Source organism: Sapajus apella, unplaced genomic scaffold, assembly GCF_009761245.1.
Source record: "Sapajus apella isolate SASKATOON/1434 unplaced genomic scaffold, GSC_monkey_1.0 scaffold101, whole genome shotgun sequence".
In the NCBI taxonomy this organism is placed as follows: Eukaryota; Metazoa; Chordata; class Mammalia; order Primates; family Cebidae; genus Sapajus; species Sapajus apella.
This window is the reverse complement of record NW_022437041.1, coordinates 5,799,473-5,824,507: the sequence shown is the minus strand read 5'-3', so window position 1 is coordinate 5,824,507 and position 25,035 is coordinate 5,799,473. Positions and strand designations below refer to the sequence as shown.

At 39.2% G+C, this 25,035-nt stretch overlaps 1 protein-coding gene across 3 annotated transcripts in view; it reads left to right on the top strand.

The window, feature by feature from the left end:
- Nucleotides 1-24,845: 24,845 nt before the first annotated feature.
- The window catches only part of ECT2 (epithelial cell transforming 2), an 84,884-nt gene continuing 84,694 nt past the window's right edge, over nucleotides 24,846-25,035 (top strand). The window contains exon 1 of one of the 3 annotated variants that reach the window (XM_032258288.1): nucleotides 24,846-25,023. The gene's annotated coding sequence lies outside the window, so the exon portion shown is untranslated. The remainder of the gene's footprint in view (nucleotides 25,024-25,035) is intronic. The other 2 variants (XM_032258291.1, XM_032258287.1) reach the window with 2 other exon arrangements.

The window sequence follows — 25,035 nt, the reverse complement described above, 5'->3', positions numbered from 1 at the left end:
TTTCATATATGTACACATTTGGAAAGTGATCCAAAACTTCGAGGGTGTTCCCTCTGGAAAGGGATTACTTGAAAATTCCTAAATCAATTTTAATTTTCATTCCTTAAAGCTACCAGGAACCAAAAGTCAAGACAAAAAAACCTTTTAAATGTCCAGGATTTTATTTATTTATTTACTTTTGTATGTGAACCTGTGTCACTAAGGTGAGTATTTTAGAGTTTATTCAGCAAATTGTGAGTTTAAGGCTCCTGGGAAGTGAGTCAACCATTGCAGCCTGAATTCCATCAACAGTATTTCAGGAATTCTTCCCCTAGAGTTTGTAACGGGAATATGATAATTTACTACATCTAGGAAAAACTAGTATGATAAACCTTTGATACACTTGTTTAACCATTTAAAATTTATGTTATTTTAAAGTTTGCATCAATATAAAAATTCATTGATAAAAATAAGTACATTTCAACAACATTTATTTTCATGTAGCAGGAAATACAGCTAGTAAACAGACAGATGGGAAAGTGTTTAATCCTACCAAGAATCAAAGAATTCAAAATAAAACTTCAGTCATATTTTTCCTCCAAAAAATTATAAAAATAGAATAGATCATGCAGATTGGAAAGTAAGCAAATAGTTTCCTTTTGTAAATGATCCTATAATATAAATCTTTATGTAGAAAACATTTTTCTTAATAGAAATTAGTTATCAAAAAATTGTTTCAATCCTGGAAACTGTCTAAATCACAAAAACAAATAAGATACTACCACAAACATCTATTTAGGTTATGTAAATGAATATATGACTGTTGTTATGTATTGCTTAAAACATGTTATATAATGTTTAAAACACAAAAAAATATTTAAATACAACAACTGGAGGCAAATACATCTAAACTTCAACTGCATTTGTGTTTGAATTATAAGACAAAATTATTTTTTTTGGAGACGGAGTTTCGCTCTTGTTACCCAGGCTGGAGTGCAATGGCGTGATCTCGGCTCACCACAACCTCCGCCTCCTGGGTTCAGGCAATTCTCCTGCCTCAGCCTCCCGAGTAGCTGGGATTACAGGCACGCGCCACCATGCCCAGCTAATTTTTATATTTTCAGTAGAGACAGGGTTTCACCATGTTGACCAGGATGGTCTCGATCTCTTGACCTCGTGATCCACCCACCTTGGCCTCCCAAAGTACTGGTATTACAGGCGTGAGCCACCGTGCCTGGCCAAGACAAATTTTTTTATTACTTTGTATTTTCCAGTTTTATTCATGCATTACTTCTATAATAATGTTTTTAAAATAACTTTAAAAAGAGAGTGGCTAACCATGGGAAAAAAAGAGATCATTGCCTCTCCATTATAACTAAGTTCGATGAGGTAAAAAATTGTACATTCTATAATATTAAAAAACAAAAGTTTACTAAATTCAAATCTGCTTTAAAAACAAGTCTTAAAGATGCCAAAAATAGTTGGTAATGGAACCAAATTATACTAGACAAAGCAGCCCATTCATTGAAAATGTTCCTCATTACATCTATTTATTTCATCTTTAAATTATATCTATAAAACAATATTCTAGTTTTTTTTTTTAATTCAACCAACGCATCCTAATAAAGAGAAATGTTGGCTGAACATTCCTGACTCTGCTCTATCATCAGTTGTCTGTATGATCTTGGGAAAGTTACTTAGTGTTCTTAGTTTCTTCATCTGTAAAATAATGGTTAGGACCCAGAATCTCAAAGAGTCTTTCTAGTTCCAGGACCTTCTAATTACGTGAGCATGCAAACGTAGGCTGAATATATGTTAAAAGCCTCTTTATGCTGGGCACAGTGGCTTAACACCTGTAAGCCCAACGTGTTGGGAGAGCGATGGGTGAGGATAGCTTGGGTCCAGGAGTTTGAGCTTACGGTGAGCTACGAGTGCACCACGGCACTCCAGCCTGGGTGACAGACAAGATCCTGTCTCTAAGAAGAAAAAAACTAAATAAAGGAATGTATATTTGGCAAGAAATTCTATGATTACAAAGAAACCTGGAGCATGATTAAACTCCATGGTTTCAAGTGACTCATTGTTCTAAAGTGATTTTTCCTTTAAAGCTGAATGATTCAGCTTTTGTAATACGACTTATTCTAAATTATTTTGTAAATTCAGACTTACTTTATGAAAGAATTGCAAGATCAATTCTATAATCAGTGATAGAGTTTTCTGTATCTAACTAATGAAGCTGTGCTCTTTGTACTATTACTAGGAAGTAAGAAGGGACTTATTTCACAGCCTGTTTGGAAAAATACTGATATGTGAGGTTTTTTTTTATTGTACATGGGGACCTATTTCTATTTTTTATATTCTCATATCGATGGGTCACTTATTTCTATTAAATGAAGGTCTCATTGATTTTAGAAATTCTTTGATCATCTACTTCTCACTAAATCCATGTTACTAGAAGTTTCTTTCCATTATCTTTTATGCTTTTTCATACTTTTTATAAAATCTTATCCTTTTTCAGTCTGTGTCGATGTATTCTGTTCTCAAAACTTAAACTGAGTTGATTGGAACCGTGCCTTTAAATCTCCAGACAATTTTTTTTTTTTTTTTTTCTTTTTAGAAACAAGGTCTTGCTCTATTGCCCAGGCTGGAGTGCAGTGGTGCAATCACAGCTCACTGCACCCTTGAGCTCCTGGGCTCAAGCTATCCCCTGGCCTTAGCCTCCCAAAGTGCCAGGATTACAGGCATAAACTGACATGCCCAGCCTCCAGCCAAATTTATTTTTTGTAGGGAATCTTGGCCTGTCAAAACAAGACCCATTTCCTACACATTCCTTGCTGAGCAAAATGGCCTCTTGACTTATAGACTAAACTTTTATTTAAATAAGGTTATATATAGGTTTAAGGGTCCAAGTATTTAGCAAAGTGAAGAAACTCAACCCTGAAGCTATCTTTAAGGCGAAAATAGGTGCCATTCCTAGGAATTATTTATGCCTCAGTGTTTTGTACTTTTCTGTCCACCATCTGCTCAGATTGTTCAATAGTAAAATGGGGTTAACTGTGCTCTGTATTTCAGCCGTTTCGGTCATTAGTGCTACTGTTGTGCTATGATCTACATTCTGATCATTGTAGCGCTCTTAATGATCAAAATCTTCCATATGTGTTTTATCATTTAAGACAATTCTGTTAGATTGGTAGAATTGGAATTAATTTTTATCCAGTGTTCTAAATGAGAAAACTAAGATTCAAATAAAACAAGTGACTTACCTAGCATCCCAGAGTATGCAACATCAGGACTCAAATTCAGTGTTCTAATAATAATACTATTCTCTTCAAACACATTTTCTTCCCCAAAATTCCTTCTTGAAGTAAGGAATGAAAGGAGGGAGAGGAAATTAACAGAGTTTAAATTATATGCAAAGTAATTGTATTTTCATTTCTTAAAGCCAAATATCATTTTTTTTCCTTTAAGCTCTTTCTAAGATAGAATGAGGAATTTCTCCATTCTTCATCAAAAACCAAAAATAAGCCAGGTACAGTGGGTGCGGCCAAGGAGGTAGATCGCCTGAGGTTAGGAATTCGAGACCAGCCTGGCCAACATGAAAAAACCCCTGTCTTTACTAAAAATATAAAAATTGGCCAAGCCTGTTGACAGGCACCTGTAATCCCAGCTACTCTGGAGGCTGAGGCAGGAGAATCACTTGAATGTGGGAGGTGGAATTTGAAGTGAGTGAGCCAAGATCACGTCACTGCACTACAGCCTGGGTGACAGATCAAGACTCTGTCTCAGAATAATAATAATAATAATATTTTTCAAATTCCTGGTTTCTTTCTATAATTACAATCCCTCTAACACGGAAATTCAGTTGTAATATTTAGTGGTCCATATATACATGTCATGCGTTGTGTTCAAGAAAAGGACAAGTAGAGAGAAATAGATTTGGTGGCCGCAGAAATCACATCCACCCCCACCTAAAAGTAAAGTCACGATCTTTTTTTTTTAGAAGCATCTTTCTGTGTTGCCCTGGCCGGAGTACAGCGGCACCATCTAAGCTTACAGTCTATGTTCATTCACATGCTGCTTTTTAAAAATTCTTCAAGCATTAGAAATACTCGACTGTGGAAATTAAATTCAGTTCATAACTTATGCCTTACTAAAAAATCTTTCAGAAAGTAAAAAATAAATTTAGTTTATACTGTACCTATTCTAAGAAGTCCTAGTTAGATAGGAAAGTGTGACTATAATGCATTAATATTTATGCAGAAGCCACCTTCACATATTCAGCAATAACAAGAAACACTTGAAACATTTCAAGGAATGGTGCATAAAAGGCATTAACTACCAATTTAGTTAAATCCTACAAAAATATATGGAATGCATGTCATTTATTATGCTGGTGGTGGGGGCATTGGAGGAGAATGGCAGGCAGGGGCAGTCCGTTTGCAAAGATGTGACTCGCTTGCCTTTAAGCAGGGAACATATTTACATGACTGACAATGATGCAATGCAGGAAGCCCCATCCAAAAATAATACACTGTGAGAAGCCCCTCTACGCAGCGTGGTGTGAGTCAAGTACCAAAGGAGCATGGAGGTAGGAGTAATTAGTTCACCCAGGTAGAGGTTAGGCAGAAGGCGGCTCACCAACGTGGTGATATTTGCTTTGAACCATGAGGAGCTAAAGGGATTTAACCAGGCGCACGTCGAATCTAATAGCAGAAAGAGGGACTCTAAAAGAAAATGATATTTTTCGGGAGTAGCATTGCAATAGAAATATGCATGCCATAAAACACCATGTGCTTATTCAAATAGGCTGAGGCATGGGGACTTTTTTTTTTTTTTAAGAGATGGGGTTTCACTGTGTTGCCCAGGCTCGTCCGAGACTCCTCCTGGCAGTGTCCTGGGTAGCTTGAATTACAGGTACACACCACCACACTCAAAAGGGGAGGGGTTTTGGGTGTGTGTGTGTGTGTGTGTGTGTGTGTGCGGTTTTTTGTTTTTGTTTGTTTGTTTTGTTTTGTGAGACAGGATCTCACTCTGGTTGCCCAGGCTGGAGTGCAGTGGTGTAATCTTGGCTTTCTACAGCCTCGACCTCCTAGGCTCAGGTGATTCTCCCACCTCAACCTCCCCAGTAGCTGGGCTTATAGGCATGTGCCACCATGCCCAGCTAATTTTTGTATTTTTAGTAGAGACAGGGTTTTGCTATGTGGCCCAGGCTGATCTCAAACCCCTGGACTCAAGCAATTTGCCCACCTCTGCCTCCCAGAGTGCTGGGTGTACAGCATGAGCCACCACACCTGGCCCCAAAAGGGTTTTTAAAGGCAAAATGAGGAGGATTATGGAAGTGGTTTTTGAATCAATCATCCAGCTGCAAAGATAAATAACAAGAGTGATGTTATCCAACGTTGGACAGGCAGTTGCTGTACAGACTTATACAGCAGAGGATTTTCTGTGTAGGGTTGGGGTGGCCTTTGTGCAAGGCTGTGTTTTTTTTGTTTGTTTGTTTGTTTTTTATTTGTTTGTTTGTTTTTGAGACAGAGTCCCTGTCACCCAGGCTGGAGTGCAATGGTGCAATCTCGGCTCATTGCAACCTCCGCCTCCCAGGTTCAAGTGATTCTCCTGCCTCAGCCTCCGGAGTAGCTGGGATTTCAGGTGCCCGCCACCACGCCCAGCACATTTTTGTATTTTTTTTTTTAGTAGGGACGGGGCTTCACCGTATTGGCTAGGTTTGTCTCAAACTCCTGACCTTGTGATCCACCTGCTTCGGCCTTCCAAAGTGCATGTTTTACAGGCGTGAGCTACCACACCCAGCCAAGGCTGTGATTTTTGTAGTCTCTTGTTATCAGGTGTATGTGCATGAGAATCTTCCCTTCCTGGCCTTCCTTGGCTTCATTTGCCAAGGGTTTTAACAGAAGCAAAAGGTCCTGGTGGTAGAGTTTGTGTTTGATATTCCCAGAGGCTCTGTGGACAGTCTCGGTGGTGTTAGGGATGGACTGCATGATTGTCCCTATGATTTTCTGTTAAAACTTGCTAAAGTTATTTGGTTCTGTTGTGTGTAACCAAAACCCCTAACTGTAATAACCATTTGCAGTATAAATTCACACTGATTTTTTTTTTTTTTTTTTTGAGACAGAGTCTCGCTCCGTTGCCCAGGCTGGAGTGTACTGTGCTCTTGGCTCACCGCAACCTCTGCCTCCCAGGTTCAAGCAAGTCTCCTGCCTCAGCCTCCCAAGTAGCTGGAGTTACAGGTGTGTGCTACCACACCCAGCTAATTTTTGTATTTTTAAATAGAAACAGGGTTTCATCATATTGGTCGGGCTGGTCTGGAACCCCTGACCTCATGATCTGCCCGCCTCAGCCTCCCAAAGTGCTGGGATTACAGGTGTGGGCCACTGCGCCTGGCTCACACTGGTGTTTTTTAATGTTTTGTAAATCCAGCCCATTTAACATATGTGGATTCCTCATGGCACAGACTAGCCAGTGTTGGTGCATCATTGGATAGACAGGAATTAGAACATAGATACATTTGTTTTTTCTCCTTTCTATTCATCTACAGGTCTACATCACTGCATTTCCATAATTATGTTAATGAATGCATAGCCCTGACGTAAAACACAAGGTGGTGCATATCCACAAAATAAAAATATATACAGAACCTGATGACAAAATAGACACAATGTTGAGGCATTGCTAGGAACTTAGAGAATTGCAAAACACCATTGTGAAAGGCAGCTAACGGAACGCAAAGATCACTGGCATCTAGTCCTAATTCAATTATGAAGCAATCATGTGATCTTGGCCCTCTTGGACCTCGGTTTCCTCATATGCAAATGGTAGGGTTGTGCTAATAATAATAGGTATTATTTATTGAGCGCTGCTTTGCCAGGCAAGCTAAAACAGAAGTAAGTAATGTTATTATCCCAAAGTAAGAGAGGAAGTATGAGAGGTGAGGTAACTTGCCCGAAGTCACAGTTAGACAGTGGCAGTCCTGGACATACAACCAGACGTACTGCTACCAAAGCTTTATCCCTGAACATTTAGGGACATTCCGTATCTTTGCTATTGTGCTTAGTGTTGGAATAAACAACAACTAGGATTTTTTAAATCCTTGCAGACAGATATTTATGTTCAATTATTCTGATTGTGCACTTGGATGCCACAGCAATGTTAAATTCCTGTTAAAGTTTCTAAATACTTGTCAATTTCTGTACTTTTCAACTGGTAACAATTTGCATACTGATGTTCTGGTCTACAGATCCCACTTTGACTGGTGCTGTTATTAAAATACTTAAAGTTATTGCATAGTATGAAGAAAAACTAATTTGCTAACAATTCTGTTGGGGATATGAGCACTGTTCAAGGGCAGTCTACTCTCCATTCAGTGACTGCGCTTATCCTACTGCCTTAAGGAACAACGCAAGCTCTGCTGTAGTACACTATACTTTCTTATCAAATCAGCTCCTCTTACCATGTTACCAATTACAGAACTGTTACAATAGTAGAACCAAATTTCATCTTATTCTCTGACATCTAATCAGTCATCAGAAAGCCTTCCATTTTTGTTCACCCTGCATCTCACTTTTTTTTCTTAAAAAAAAAAATTTATAGCCGTATTTTTAAAAAATATTTTCAATAGAGACAGGGTCTTGCTATGCTGCCCAGGCTGTTTTCAAATTGCTGAACCCAAGCAACCCTTCTGCCTCAGCTACCCAAAGTGTTGGGATTACAGGCGTAAGCCACCATGCCCAGCTACTTTCTTTTTTATTATTGCCATCACCTTTGCTCAAGGTCATAGGATCACGACTCCTATGCTATTACAAAATCATCGTGATAGTCTCCTTGTCACAAGCATCTGCTTCCTTTTCTTTCTCTTTCGTCATTTAGAAGATGAAGTAAGCAGCGACTGATTTTTTTTTTTTTTTTTTTTGAGACAGAGTTTCACTATTGTTACCCAGGCTGGAGTGCAATGGCGCAATCTCGGCTCACCGCAACCTCCGCGTCCTGGGTTCAGGCAATTCTCCTGCCTCACCCTCCTGAGTAGCTGGGATTACAGGCACGTGCCACCATGCCCAGCTGACTTTTTGTATTTTTAGTAGAGACGGGGTTTCACCATGTTGACCAGGATGGTCTCGATCTCTTGACCTCGTGATCCACCCGCCTTGGCCTCCCAAAGTACTGGGATTACAGTAGCGACTGATTTTAATGTATTCTCTAGCTCTAACAGCCCATGATTTATCCCCACTGTGCTTACTGATTCTGCCTTCCACATTAGAGTCTATGCCACAAAAAATTCATAGAAAAAGTGAAAAAGGCTGGAGGTCAGCAACTCAGATTTCAAAGGTACAGGCAGGCCCAATATGCTGACAATCCAGAATCTGTAACCTTGGCTAATCTGCATTGACATTTTTTATTTTTTCCATTTAGAATTATAACCCTATAGGTAATTAATATTTCTATAATAATATTAATATAATTAATATTAGTATAATTTAGTATAAATATAATTAATCCTAAATCAATAATATTAATATGATTAATATTTCTGTAATCCTAATATTTAGGATACTTAGGATTATATTTCTCAACCTTAAAAAGAATTAGAAATAATAATGAGAATAGTGGACAAATAATAAAAATCACAAATGTAGTCTGGGCGTGGTGGCTTACACCTGTAATCCCAGCACTGTGGGAGGCTAAGGTGAGCCGATCACTTGAGATCAGGAGTTCAAGACCAGCCTGGCCATGGTGAAATCCATCTCTACTAAAAATACAAAAATTAGCTGGATGTGGTGGTAGGTGCCTGTAATTTCAGCTACTCAGGAGGCTAAGGCAGGAGAATCACTTGAACCCAGGAGGCAGAGGTTGAAGTGAGCCCAGATTGTGCCACTGTACTCCAGCGCGGGTGACAGAGCAAGACTCTGTTTCAAAAACAAAAACAAAAACATCACAAATTTAGATCCATAATATTAATACTTTTTAACTCCTTGAGTGATAAAAGTAATAATAAGCTTTATAATCAATAAAATTTTGTGTTTTTTAGCTTGTTAGATGTGTATATAATACTTAAGATAATCTATTGGACTTTCGATTTTAAAACTTTTATTATGTGCTTCAATGTTTACGTTAATCAATACTGTTTAAATTTAATTTGTTTTTAGTATCACATAGTAACTCATGTTTAGATACTTAATAGAATGAATTATAATTACACAACGTACATCTAGAAGTGAGAGCTCCTTTCTTTGAAAAGCTCCAGGATATTGAAGACCCTACCAGTATCCCCGCTTCCCTTGTTTGCCCTCAAGGAAGTAAACCATTTTGTGCTTCAGAAGCACTGGAGGGAAGAAGGAGGAGAGGGAGAACACAGATTCTCAGGTGAAGATAGATTCTGATCTGACTTCCAGTGTATTTTTCCTGAAACATGTTGAAGGCAGATGTCAGAGTGATGGGAATCTCAGATCTGCTCCTACACAGCACTCCAGGAGAAGGAAGACACTCTCAGTGAGGGTAGCTTGGCGATGCTCGGAGACTGAGCAACAAGTGTCACTATTTGGGGAAATACGACACTCTTGCTTGAGCTTCAAGTGAAAGTAGGAGAGGTGGCTGCCTGCTAATAATTTATGCAAGCATTGACAACAGTTCAGATGTGGTCAAAATGGACTGACGACCGAGTCCTTTCCCCTAAAGTTTTTGTATTGTACATCATGCCGCAGATGTTTTATGATCCTAGAAAGGTGGGCCCTGCCTGCACTATCTTCACTTCCTTAGGAATCAGCTAAGATGGGTTAAATTTCCCATGAATCCTGACGAGTAGCCCGCATAGGTAAACTTTGGAAAACTACAGAAAAGGAGGGTTTTTTTTGAACCCAGTATTGAGGAGCAGATTTTCATCGTTTATAAATGTAGTGGAGCCCTGCACACTTTGACTCAGCCTGAGCTATTCAGGATTTATGAGAAAGGAAGAGAAGCCTGGGCATGGTGGCTCACGCTTGTAATCCCAGCATTTCGGGAGGCCAAGGCGGGTGGATCACCTGAGGTCAGGAATTTGAGACCAGCCTGGCCAACATGGTGAAACTCTGTCTTTACTAAAAATACAATAATTAGTTGGGTGTGGAGTCTCAAAAAAAAAAAAAAAACGAAGAAAAAGAAGAACAAGGCACTGTGGGATGCCTTATACCTGGCAGTACCTGTCCACATGAGAGGAAATATAAAAAGAACCTCCAGGTGAAGCAGGTGGAGGAGAAGCCCAGTAACGTGCCTTAAGTCAAAGATGGCTAACTAGAACCTAACTCTTCATTTCTATGGCCTAGGCCTAAGTCATCTTTTCCTGATTCAATAAGACGAACTGCCACAATAATATATATTTTTTCTGTCTTGAGGAATTTTAAAGTGCACTCAAGAAATCAAGCCAGAGCTTGCTCAAGGATAGTTCAAAATCTATTCTACTTTAAATTCTTTTCCCTGTGATAATCTTGTTACACATAAATTTGATTTTTCTCTAGAGACCTAAGATGGTATTAATAAAATAGTGTTTTCATTATAGCCCTAACAAGATAATGGAATAGACTAATATCCTGTATACTTAAAGCTTTTCTTTGAAGTTTTCACAATTATTTGTAAAGTTTATGTGCAGATGATGATTAGGAAGAATATTTTGAAATTTCAGATAAGCATTGTGGTTTCTACCTTAAAGTATTCCAAGACCTTTTTTTTTTTTTTTTTTTTTTGTAAGGAAATGGTTCTTTCAATTTATGTTTCTTATTTTCATAGCATTAAAATATGTTTGTTCATTCTGCTTGGGGAGGGCAAGTAAAAGACCTTGAAGGTTCTTGGATATATGTCATTGGCATTCAACAGGAAGTCAAAGGTTTGATAAAGAGAATGGCACAATTTGGGTTGTTTTGTTTTTCCAAGTTTTAAATTACAAAAGTAATCCATGTTCACAATTTTTTTAAAATTATTTTTTACTTTTATTTTTTATAGAGACAGGGTTTCACCATGTTGGTCAGGCTGGTCTTGAACTCCTGACATCGTGATCCACCTGCCTCGGCCTCCCAAGTACTGGGATTACCAGCGTGAGCCACCGCGCCCGGCCCCATGTTCACAATTTTTTAAAATGAAACAATATAGAAACGGTGTTCAGAGGTATCTACTACTAACAGTTGGGTATATGATACCACATTCTTGGCTTTTAACTTCACTTCAGTGTTCTCAGAGTGATTTTTTTTTCTTCTGTTTTGTAGAGAGGGGACCTGGTTTTGTTGCCTAGCTGGTCTCAAACTCTTGGCTTTAAGCCATCCTCCTGCCTTGGCCTCCCAAAGTGCTGGTATTATCAGTGTGAGCCACTGCACTTGGTGAAGGGCAGTGATTTAATACATACCAATTCCTTGATCAGTCACATTCATGAAAAACAGATAAGACAGCAACCAAAAGGATTTTAATTAGGAAAAATGAAACAATGTAATTTGAAAATATTGATAACATCTTATACATAACAGCTTTATTTGATCTTCAAAAAAAAGGAAGCATGCAAAATGCTGATGAAAAATTATGGGAAATTACACTTAATGAAGGAGAAAATAGCTTAATATTTTAACAGCCTCTACAAAATAAGTTCAACTGTGTGTGAAAGGTAAAAATAATGAAAGATAGAGCATTAGGTTTTTTTTTCTGATCACATCTGTGACTATATCAAGCATCACAACCTTCATATTAGTATGCATTGGGGGAACATTTTCTTTGTCATACATATTAACATAGAATTACCTCTCTGTATCGTGCTCCGTGGTATCGCCTTGTGCACTCCAGTTGTACAGAAAGGAAAGCAGCATGATAGGACTGAAATTGTCTAGATCAGGCTACGTCCGTTTGTTTTGTCGTTTTATCACCATTGATTAACATAGTGCTGGCTTAGAAGTACCTAATAAATATTTGCCAAATAGGCAATAATAGTAAGGGCATTTATTGAGTGCTTTCTAGGTGCCAGGCACTGTTCTAATCAACACTATTTCATACAATCCTTATATAACCTTACAAATTATTTCATAAGGTACCCATTTGTTAATTCTCTCTAGGGTAAAAACTTTTAGAATCATGACAATTTAGGTTTCCACTAACTCACTTATAGTTTCCGAAATATGGACTTTCTCTGCCTTTCTGCGCCCCTCTGGTGCTTAGTAAATCACCCCTTGTTTGTTTGTGTTTTAAAACTGCTGTAAACACTCATATGTCTTTTTATAGATGTACGTATTGGTTTCTCTAGTGTGAGTATCAAGGTTATAGGATAGGTGTATACCAGATCTATTTCCCAAGAGCTTGTAGCATTTTCTGTCTGCCAACAATGTATGAAGGTTGATTTTTCTACATCCTTACCAAATATTTTTAAATTTTTATAAATTAAAAACAATAGTCTCTTTAATTTTATTCATTCTAGAGGATGTATATTACTATCTTATTTTAGTGTTGATTTGCATATTGTTGATGACTAATGACTTTGAACATGTTTTCAGGTACTTATTGGCCATAGTTTATATTCTGTCATGAAGTATCTATTTAAAACTTTTATCCATTGTTAATTAGCTGTTTGTTATTGGGGTATAAGAACTCTAGACAGATACACAAATGCATCTATATATAATTTTCTATGTGACCTATATTCTATAAATATATAACTATATAGCTAGATTTATATCTCCTAGATATAGGTTGAAGATATATATTTGTGTATATGTGTGTGTATAAATATATGTGTATACCTATATGTTTGTAAATTTTTTTTACGGTCTGTGGACTGCTTATATTGTGCAATGGAATGATCTTGGCTCACCCCAACCTCCTCCTCCTCGGTTCAAGAGATTCTTCTGCCTCAGCCTCCCAAGTAGCTGGGATTACAGGCATGCACCACCAATACACTTGGCTAATTTAGTGTTTTCAGTAGAGATGTGGTTTCTCCATATTGGTTAGGTTGGTCTCAAATTCCCAACCTCAGGTGATCTGCCCACCTTAGCCTCCCAAAGTGCAGGGATTACAGGCGTGAGCCCTCTCTCCCAGCCTAGAAAATGGAATTTTTGATATGGATAATTACCTATGTTCATAAACACTGGCAAGTCTTAACTGAATTAGTTTAGTAGCATTAGCATTAACTGTTTTCCACTCATAACTGGGCTGGCTATGGTACAAAAATCATGTCATTCTTAGATAACATACTCAAATTTCCATTAGGGATGTAAATTTATTAATTTTGGATATATGCCACTTCATCCATTATACCTAGTAAGAAACAACAGGAAAAACTGTCATAAATAATGGATTAAAGTAAAAATAATCGAAACTTTATTATCTTTGGAAAAAGCACCAGTGATATTATAATAAGAATAAAATTGTTTATATATTAATTCATTCCCTTGTTATTTCAGCAATATCTAAGTGCCTTGTATCTGTCAGGCACTGTGAGCAACATAGTTAACAAAAAGACATTGTCCCTACTTTCATGTGGCTTAGATAGTGAAAGAGATGAATATCAATTTAGTAATTACATCAGGTACCACAAAAGAGATACTCAAGGTGCTGGGGGGAGTGAATGAGGGTTTTGATAAGGTAGGTAGTTAGAAAAGACCTTTCAAGGAGTTGGAAGTGAGCACACAGTGAAAGTTGAGTAGCAGTTGCTTACTCTAGGTTAAAGGAATGGGGATTAGAGGGATAGGTAGCAAGAAGAGCAGGTGCAAACATTGCTTAGAAGGAAGGCAAGTATAGTTAGACCTAAGAGAAAGGAAGTAAACATGCTATAAGATGAAGTTGGAGAGGCAGGTAGAGGTCAGACCATACAGGCCTAGTAGGATTGAAGTGTTTTGAGGAGGTGATGACATAATCTGTTTAGACTTGCATAATGTTACTCTGAATGCAGGCTAGAGAATGAATCAGATGAAGGCAATATGAATTACTGGACATCAGTTACAATGCTATTCTTGGAACAAATTTTGAGACTACTATGTGTCAGGAATGTGCTATGTTGCTAGGTGCTGAAGATACAGAGATACATTGGTGAATAAGACCAAAAGGGCTCTTACAAAACTGAAAGCATCTTAATTATTTCAAAGGCAAAACATATATGTATTATGAATAAAGAAATCAGTAGTTTTATATGTACAATATAAAATATAAATATCTATAACAAGAAGACTAATGGAAGTAAAACTTTTGATCTTGGTTTTGTCAGTAACTAGTTACCTGACCTTGGCAAAGGAGTGTAACCTCCATGCTGCTGGCCTTGGTTAAAATTCATCGGTTAAATAAAGAATGAGGCTAAGAAGCTGAGATTTTTTTTCCTCCTATATCTGAAATTTTATTAATAAATTACATAATTTGAAATAATGGCCTTGTCATATTTGAAAACCTCTTGCCCTCTCAAAGAAAGCTAATTCTATTTTTCCAAATGAAACATTAAGTGCTAAATTTGTAGAGTCTTGCAAATCTACGTCAAGTGATTTATAGCCTAATGGTTCATATGAATAAAGCAACAATTCCTACACTAATTTACTGACTATTGAAGTGTGCAAAACAGCTTCTTCTGGCTCACTGTGATTATAATTTCTAAAGCTTATTTTACAGGCACAGATGACAGGTTAGAAGATGCCATATTATAACCAACTTGGAAATATGACATTTTAGCTGGAAAATGTTAATAATTCCAAAAAAGGACAGAACTCCACGGTTATTCACTAAAACTTTTGAAATAAAAATCTTAAATGATAACTTCTTGGTAGGACTGAATCTTTGTGATTGTACCTAGTGTGGCATTATGTACTTTATGAATGTGTTGCAAGGTAGGGATGGCAATATTGAAGGAGAAAAACAATTGCATGAGATCTGGGTGACATTACAATGTGAACATTTAGGTAAGGTAAAACATTTAATCCTATGGTGAAAGATTTAAGTTTACCATAAAACAGTGTTACTGCTTGATTATATAACACTTCACATTTGGAAATAAAGTCTATAAATTATATTTTGTTGTAACTTTAGGTAATAAAAACAAAGCCCACCACGATAATTGTTGCCTAGATCATCTTGGTAAGAAAGTTAATGATTTTTCAAATATACCAGTTCTCATGAGTAGATTAGAACAAACTATAAGGGTGTGAGAAATCTTGTTTACTCTGATTTGATGAATGATTGCACTGGCAGTGTGCACATTTGTGAAATATGACATACCAAATACTAACTTGACTAAACTCATCATTTTCTGCTGCTCTGAGGCAGTAGAGATAAAAAAAAAAAAAAAAAAAAAAAAAAAAGATATGGAGGGGAAGAGAGGAGAGGAAATATGAAGACAGAGGAAAGAGTAAATTGGAAGAGGAACAAGGGTGAGATGGAGATCAGGAAGAATGTTCCAGAGTGTCAGAGTATCCAGTTGGAGATGCAGATGGGGAGCTGCTCCTCCACACAAAGTTCCATCCTTCCATCCTCCGCATCAAAAAGTATTTTGTTGCATTGGGGAAAATACGTCATTCTCTTCAATATACTAAGTACTTCAATTCCTTTACTATTTTGTGTCTAAAACATGTTCATTCAGCATCTTAGATATTGTAGATTGCATATTTTTCATAGTTCATTCATTCAATGAACTTGTCATTGTGAAAACTATATATATATGTTCATATATATACATATATATATATGTATATATATATATCCTATACAAGCTTTACAAAGGTTATCTTCTCTTGACATATGAATTCAATAGTTATAGTATTCCCAGTGAAGGGACCTGGAGGAAGAGGCTAACATTCAGCATAAGGAATCTTGGCTAGGATCTGTGTTGGAAGGGCAGAGAAGACTGGCCAGAGGCAGCAGCAAGCAGTCCACATCTTCCAGACAAGAAGAGACAAGTTAGGTGCACCAAGGCTTCCCTGAACAAGAGAATAGGGTTTAGTAAGAACTTCTGAATTGAAAAAGAAGAAAAAGAAAAAGAAGATGATTAGATTTGGTATAGAAGAAGAAACTACTTCTCCGATGAGAAAAGAAGAAAAGAATTCAATGCTGGTCTTCACTGGGTCAGGCTTGGTGTGGTGGGGGTAGCGTGGGCAAGGGGAACCGCAGCACAGGTGCCATTGCTCCTGTGGTCAGGGGTGAGAAGGCAGTGTAGACAGCCATCATTTCCATCAGGCAATTACAGGTCAGCTGAATAGTAGTAAGAGTATAGTAGTGGAAGCAATAGTAACATTGACAGCTAACATCTATTGAACATTTACTATGTGCCACAATGTTTCAATTATATACACTCCTTCAATGCTCATAACAATACTTTGAGATAAGTACTATTATGTCCTTTTACAGAAGAACAAACTGAGGCATAGGGATGTAAAATAACTTGCTTAAGGTCATGTGGCTAGGAAATGGAAAAGCCAGGTCTGAAACCCAGGGAATCTGGCTCCCTATTCGAACGCTAGAGCCTCTCAAGCAGACAAGGCGAAGCCTATTATAGAGAAGTGTTCTGGGAGCCTAAGGTGGGAAAACTTTGCAAAGCGGTGGTGGCCCCAGGAGAAGAGGCCCACTTGGGAATGACAGCATGTGGGCCAGAGGGTCTCTATCTGGGAGTTGATCTGTAGAAAGGGGTGGCTAGGACAAGAAACCAGGGAAACGAAGAAGTGGTGGGGAGCTGTTCAGCCTGAGACTAGCAGTGGGAAGCTCTTCAGTCACATCTGCACAGAGAGAAGTGTACAGTGTTGGTAGCTACTTCCAGGCAATTTGCATAAGCAATCTTGGAAAACTTACTTGGAAGAAATCAGGTTTCAGCAATTAAGCTATGGGGGTTTAAGAGAGAAACGTTGGCTTGCATTATTTTAAGCGACATTCCCTATTATCCTGTTATAGTTTGGATATTTGACTCTCCAAACCTTATGTAGAATTGATCTCCAGTATTAGAGGTGGCACTAATGAAAGATGTCTGAGTCATGGGGGAGATTCCCCCATGAATGGCTTGGTGCTGTTTTGGGGGGTAATAAATTAGTTCTAGCTCTATTAGTTCCTGCAAGAATTGGTTGTTTTTGTAAGAGTCTGAGCCAGGTGTGGTGGCTCATGCCTGTAGTCCCAGATACTCAGGACTCCGAGGCAGGTGAGCCCCGGGGTTTGAGGTTACAGTGAGCTATGATTATACCACTGCACTCCAGTCTGGTCACAGAGTGAGAACTTGTTTCTAAAAATGAGAGTCTGGCCTCTTGTACCTCCCTCCTCTCACTCTTGCCTCCTCTCTCACCATGTGATGCCTCTGCACAAACCAGCTCCCCTTCCATTTCCACCATGAGTGGAGGCTTCCAGAGGCCTCACCGAAGCAGATGCTGGCATTGTGCTTTCCTTTTTTTTTTTCATGAGATGGATCTCACTCTGTTGCCCAGGCTGGAGCACAGTGGCCTCCTGAGTAGGGATTACGGGCGTGTGCCATTACACCTGGCTAATTGTTGTTATTTTTAGTAGAGGCGAGGTTTCACCACATTGGTCAGGCTGGTCTCGAACTCCTGATCTTAGGATCTTGGCCCGCCTTGGCCTCCCAAAGTGCTGGGATCACAGGCATAAGCCACTGTGTTCGGCCTGGCACTGTGCTTCTTATACCGCCTGCAGAACCATGAGCCATGAGGCCCAGAGCAGTGGCTTATGCCTATAATCCTAGCACTTTGGGAGGCTGAGGCGGTCAGGTAACTTGAGGTCAGGAGTTCGAGACCAGACTAGGCAATGTGGTGAAACCTTGTCTCTATTAAAAATACAAACATTAGCCAGGCATGGTGGCATATGCCTGTAATCCTAGCTACTCAGAAGGCTGAGAGAGGAGAGTCACTTGAACTCAGGAAATGGAGGTTGCAGTGAGCCGAAGCTGCACCGCTGCACTCCAGCCTGGACAACAGAGCGAGACTCCACCTCAAATTTTTTTTTTGAGGTGGAGTCTCGCTCTGTCACCTAGGCTGTGGTGACATCATGACATCATGCAGTGGTGCTATCATGGCTCACTGCAGCCTTGAACTCCTGGGCCCAAATGATCCTCCTACTTCAGCCTCCTGAGTAGCTAAGATTACTGGCACATGCCACTATGGCCAGCTAGGTATCCCTTTACAGAAATGAAACACACTAAAATGCCCCCTAATCATGGGGAAGCAGTTATCACATATTTTAAGGAAACAGGATGAGCCAGGTGTGATGGCTCATGCCTTGTAATCCCAGTGACTCAGGAGGCTGAGGTGGAAGGATTGCTTGAGCCCAGAAGTTCACGACCAGCGTGGGCCAAACAGTGAAACACCATCTCTAAATAAAATAATTTTAAAAAATTAGGTGGGTTTGGTGGCACACACCTATAGTCCCAGCTACTCGGGAGGCAGAGGTGGGAGGATTGCTTAAGCCTAGGAGATCCCAGGAGTTCAAGGCTGCAGTGAGCTATATTGGTGCTCTCTAGCTTGAGTGACAGAGCAAACTGTATCTCACCTCAAAAAGAGAGAGAGAAACACATAGGGTTAGAAAGCACATTCTAATATTTAGTATGCAGATAATTTATTCCAATTTGTACACAAACCATAACCAAGTTAATACATTGAAATAGGCAGTAATAAGTCAACATGAACTTGCTGACCTATTTTGACATCATGAACAATTGATAAAACAACAGTAACAAATAGAGAAGGAGTATTTATGGCTGCCAATTTACTGATGAAAAAAAGATGCAGAAACCCCAGCCAGCCTCTGACATAAAGTAAGATATAGCCATAAATCAAAGTACTAAAAAATCTGGTTATCTTCCCTCCTTCCCTCTTTTCCATGTGTGTGTGTGTGTGTGTGTGTGTGTGTGTGTGTGTGTGTGTATTTTTCTTTTTTTAAGATGGGTTCTTGCTCTGTTGCCCAGGCTGGAGTGTAGTGGCATGATCTCAGCTTACTGCAACCTCTGCCTGCTGGGCTCTAGAGATCTCCCCACTCCAGCCCCCGACTCTGAGCAGCTGGGACCACAGGCGTGCACAACCAAGCCCAGCTAATTTTTTGTATTTTTGGTAGAGATAGGGTTTCTCCATGTTGCCACAGGCTGGTCTGAAACTCCTGAGCTCAAGTGATCTGCCCACCTCAGCCCCCAAAGTGCTGGGATTACAGGGGTGAGCCACCATGCCCGGCCTCCATAAATATTTTTTGAGACACAAGTGCTAAGGTACAAAGATGAAAAGGATATGGTCCTTTTTCCTACTCTTTCTTGACTAGCTCATATTTTAATAGAGGAGACAGCCGTGTTAACCAATATTTACCATACAAGGTGACAGGAGCCATACTGAGGTATATACAGTATTAGGCTCCTACAAAACAGAAGCAGCAGCTAACTCTCCATGGGATAGTCAAAGAAGGCTTCATTGAGGTGATGCTTGAGTGGGGTCCTGAACGAATTGGAATTTTCATGCAGACAAAGGGAGGCAGGGCAGGTGGAAAAGAATATTCAAATGTAGGCATTTACGAAAGTACCTAGAATGTTTGTGGACTGATGAAAAGTTCAATATGGCTGAACACAGGGTGCATATGTGGTAGAGGTGAAGGTGATAGAAAATTTGCTTATAGTCATCTTGGGAAGGGTCTTCTAACCTACACTGGACTTTATTCTCTGAGCAGTGAAGAAACCATGTCTTTTTGGTTTAGTTTTGTTTTTAAGCACGGAGATACATAGTCATATTAATTTTTTTAAAAGAAGATAATTCTGTGAATGATGACTGGAAGTAGAGAGAGTGATTAATTCCCAAAAGACCAACTAGAAGGCTGTCCTTGTCACAGTTTGAATGAGAGACAATGAAGGCCTAAACTCAGGCAGTGGACTGAAAGGGGAAGGTTCAGATTCCAGAAATGTTTTTCAGGTCAAATTGGGAGAATGATGTTGGGGGTGGTGGTGCAGGGAGACCGAGGGGAGGAAGAGAACAGGAAGATGACTTTAAGAGATCCAACCTGGGAGTCGGAGAGTAGATAAGGATTCTGCCAATCAAGAGAGAAATACAAAAGGCAGAGGAGATGAAGGGTGGAGAGCTGGGGAAAATGAAGAATTCACTTCAGCACATATAGAGTTTGATATGATTGTGGGTCACAGGAGTAGAGAAAATTGGTAAACATCTGGTTTTACAGAGTGGGTTTCAACAAGGTCTGGGAAGAAAGAGAGACTTGGAGCCATATGCATATCACTTAAATCCCTGGGAATGAATGAGTTCACCTAGGGAAAGGGGTTTGCCTGAGAATAATACCTTGGGGAACAATAATGTCTAAGCAAAGGAAACTGAGAAGGAAAGATCAGAGAGGCAGTAAGAAAAGCAAGACAGTGAAAGTGGTGGTCTTTTACCAGTTGAATTAATGACCATGGGTTAGAAAGGGATGCTATCATTAAGGGGAAGTGAAGGCTAAACATCCTTGATTTGTGTGTGAAAGGGATTGAGATGGCTAGAACATTTCATAATCAGAATGGAATGTTTGAAGTTAATATTTTAGAGCTAAAGCAATTCTGAGTGTATAACATTTAGAATATTTCCTATCAAAATAAGTGTTGAACAGAGGTTTTGGGATTCAAAAATTCAAGGAACTATGAATCGAACTGGCTGTTCATTAAAAGGAAGAAAGAGAGCTAGCCTTCTGAATTAGGAGACTTTTATTTATTTAATGATACTGCTATTTATCAGTAATTTATATGAATGTAGTAATTTTTACATATTTTGATTCCACTCTTACCTTCTATATTTAATCAAAGTCCTGCTAATTTTTTCTATTCTTTATCTCTCCAATCCACCTTTTCTCTTAGTTCAAACTATCATTTCATGTGTGTTCCAATTCAACTGTATTCTCACTGGTCTTTCTTCTCTTTCATTCTTCTATTTCAAATGAAGTTGTGTTGCTGGCTTGCTACTTTAAAAAAATAACACAGACCATATAACTTCCTTCAAGGTTTTTAATTGATCTTCAGTGCTTTCAGCATAAAGTTGAAACTCTATAATGACACTGGAGCCCTTCCTGAGCTCCTTCTAACATAGCTTTTTTTTTTTTTTTTTTTTTAAGGGATGGTCAGGGGAGTCTTGCTCTGTCGCCTAGGGTGGAGTGCAGTGACGAGACCGTAACTTGCTGCAGCCTTGAACTTTTGGGCTCAAGCAATCCTCTTGCCTCAGCCTCCTAAAGACTGGGACCACAGATACATGCCACAAAGCTTAGCAAATTTTTTAATTTTTATTTTTATTGTAGAGATGGGGTGGGGAGGGGGGCGTGGGTCCTCACTTTGTTGCCTAGGCTGGTCTTGAACTCCCGGCTTCAAAAGATCCTCCTGCCTTAGTCTCCCAAAGTGCTAGAATTGCAGGCATGGCCCTCCACACCCAGCCTAACCTAGCATAGTTAGTTGTTTTCCACTCTTCTCTTCACGTATTGCTGGAAATGGGTTTATAATGTCGGGAAAAATCCATACCGAGACAATGGATTACTCAGCAAGGCTAGTTTTACTTCCTGCAGGAAGGATGCAACTTGCCGGCAGTCTTGCCACGAGAGCACACCTGAACAAGGAGACAGGGACATTTATAACTTTCAAAACCTGATGCAATCGCCCTACTGCTGTGTCTAGTTTCCATTGGCCCGAATGGGACCTCATATTCTGTGCTTGACTGGATTGGCTAAAAACTTGGAAATTTTCTAAAGAAGTAAAGGCAGAGGAGAACAAAGGAAAAGAGAAAGAAACTTCAGGAATGCTTAGAGAAGTGATAACATTTTCAAATAAGGAAGGGGAATAAGCTATGACCTAAGGCTTGCCTGGGCTTGTCCTGGCATGTCAGGGCAAACATCTAGGTTAAAGTGTAAGAACCAAGTACACGGGATGCACTTATTTCTTTATTATGACTAACAACTACTTTAAGATTATGAGCAAAACCTTTAAAGTAAATTAACCTTTGAAGAAACTATTATTTATTCATAGTGAACTAAGAAGAAAGCTTTGAAGAGGAACCTTTTATTTATTCTTATTTCCTACATGTATATTATAATCCAGCCACACCAAACTGTTTACTGTCTCTCATATATATATATGTGTATATATATATAGACCTTTTATGAGCCTAAAGTGCAAGTAAACAAGCTAATACTAAGCATTTATTTTTGGGGGTTGGGCATGGTGGCTCAGGCCTGTAATCTCAGCACTTTGGGAGGCCGAGGTGGGTGGATCACAGGTCAGGAGATGGAGACCATCCTGGCCAACATGGTGAAATCCTGTCTCTACTAAAATACAAAAAATTAGCCAGGTGTGGTGGCGCGTGCCTGTAGCTCCAGCTACTCCAGAGGCTGAGGCAGGGGAATCACTTGAACCCAGGAGACAGAGGTTGCAGTGAGCCGAGATCACACCACTGCACTCCAGCCTGGTTACAGAATGAGACTCTGGGTCAAAAAAATATATAATATATATATATTTTTAAAAAGCTCAAGGTTAATATGGCATTCAGTTCAATTGTCTATGCCCTATACAGTATTTAAAAATTTTTCATAATGCTGATCTTGAAACACTATAGCACTTGAAACAGCTTCTGACTCAGTAAGACTAAGTTACTTTTATTATTGTTTTGTAAGTATTTAAATTCTGTGAAAACCTATGCATAGAATAAATTTTCACCACGAATACAGCTATCTGCTAGAAGAGTCATGAGAACAAGGTCCATATTTGTCTTGTCACAGCTATATTCTCAGTGTTAGCATGGTGCCTAATGGGTGCTTAAGTTATTAAATGAATAACCTATAAATAGGTTAGTCAGGACATCCAGTCTCCCAAACATTATGGATGAACTTGGATCTAGCTCATTCATTCTAGAAATATTTATTTGGTACCTACACGTGAAGATTCCTGTGTTTATTAAATAGCAATGTGTAGCATTTGCCTTTGCAGTACTAGCTTTTTGAAAACACCTGAAGATTAAGGATCATGTTTTACTTTACCAACACCTGGCCTCTGCTAGGTGCAATTAAGTGGCATATGATCACCTATGCACACAATTATCTGAGATACTCCCCTCCCCATTGCTTTCTTTGAGCCTGCAGACAGATCTATACTAGACTTTATTTACACTCATCTATTATTTCTGGGTTCTAATGTAGACTTAAATATTTATTAGGAGACCTTGGGTAAGTTACTTAAACCTTTCCTAAGGTTCATGGTATCATAGGACTATGATACCTACTTGAGGGTTGTTTTAAGGAACAAATAAGGTATAAAGTGCATACTAAACGATCAGTATGTTCATTCTCTTTCTTCTCTCCCTTCTACTGTAATTATCTGTTTATCTGCTAATTTCCCCTACCAGATTGTGCGGTCCAGAGAGGCAGTTTTCTATGCCTTATTCATCTTTATAACCCCAACAGGCACGATGGCTGTCTTACAATTAGTAAATATTTGATGCGTAAATGAAGACCTAAGAGAGTGAAAAAGATTGCATTACCCATTTATTTGGTAATCTAACTGCTGCACATTCCTTAAAAAAAATCAAGTATGGCTTTTGCTAGGGAGGTTTAAAATCCAGGGCAATGATGCCATACACAGTTAATCATTAGCCCTGGAAAGCCTGTTGAGCAGAAAGTGGTGCACACAGGAAGTGGGGCTGCTTTCCACAGCAGCTTAATATGTTTTCAGTGATGAATATTTTTGGAATGCTGGGCACACCCAACTTCCAAATATGCAACCTCATTCCCAATGGAAATTTCAATTGCTGTTTTTCTTTTCTTCTGCCCTAACAGTTATCACAGCATTTTAATGAAGGGCAGACTTAAGTACTGACAAGCAGGGAAACCAGTAATTACCAGATTACTTCATTCATTTTGTGGAAAGCATTATAAACTTTTCAGGCATTCTAAGGTTGCCTGACAAAATTAGGAAAAATTGTAAGTCCCCACGACCTGCTTGAGATGCTCTTAAGTTTTCCATCCCAAAGTACAGGTTTGCCTCCTCTTATTGGTAGTGTTCTGGTATCGATTCCCCTTTCTTCTTTTATTTATATTAGCCTTCAGGTGGGAACTATGCAAAACCCACCAGGTGGGGATGCATTTTTCTTAAAAGATTATGTTACATAATATCATATTTAGAAAATAAACTATTTTCATAATAGCAACACGAATCACAGAAAAACTTGGTAAATTCTTGACTTTAGGGGAAAGTACAAGTTCTTAGTGGGCAGAGGGGAGCAGTGAAGAGACAATTTACTTTGGCTCCAAAAAATTCTGTGATCTCGTGACTTTTTTTTAATCAAATTCAAGCTTATCTTTAAAAAAAAATCCGAGAATTTTTCTAATTTCTAAGAATTGATTCTAACCCGCGATATTCCCTAGATGGGAGCGCAGTGCTTTAAATAATAGGATTTAAATGAGCGGCTGCTGATTTGAAGTCCACCTGACGAGCCCGAGTTCTAGGACCGGTCCTCGGCCTTGCCACACGCCAATACAACCACTGAAGTCTAAATCCCTTAACTCAAATTTAAATACATTCCAAAGCAGAAAACATCCCGATAGGAAAATCCTACAGCTCACAGCAACCAGTGGGAAAACATTTATCTCTGGAGGCACTGATTTAAACTTAAAAGATTTGGTAGCGTTTAGAAAAAGAAGCTGGGTGGGGCCAGGGAGAATCTACCCAAACTCTCCTCAAGAAATAGGCTGTTTACTGAGTAAACACCCGGTAGTCACAGAAACACCTGCTCCTCCTGCTGGCGCTTAGGAACCACCACCGCCACCTCCTGGCCACATCCGGGCACTTGTCTGCAAACTCCTGACGTCCCGACGTCCGAGCCGTTGGGCTTATTTGAAACACACGCTCAGCCAATCAAGCGGCGCCTGCGGGTTGGTGGAGAGCGGCGACCAATCACCGCCCCTCTGGAGACTCCTGCCTATGGGAAAGAGGCTGACATCCCGCGCCAATCGGCATGGCTCTTACAGAGAGCTGCTCACTTTTTGAATCAGTTGTGGCGGCCCCCGGCAAGGAATGGCGGTGTCTGTGAGAGGAGTCGGCGTTTGAACAGGCGGAACGCTCAGGGCATTGTTTTGAGAGTGGTAAGGACTCTG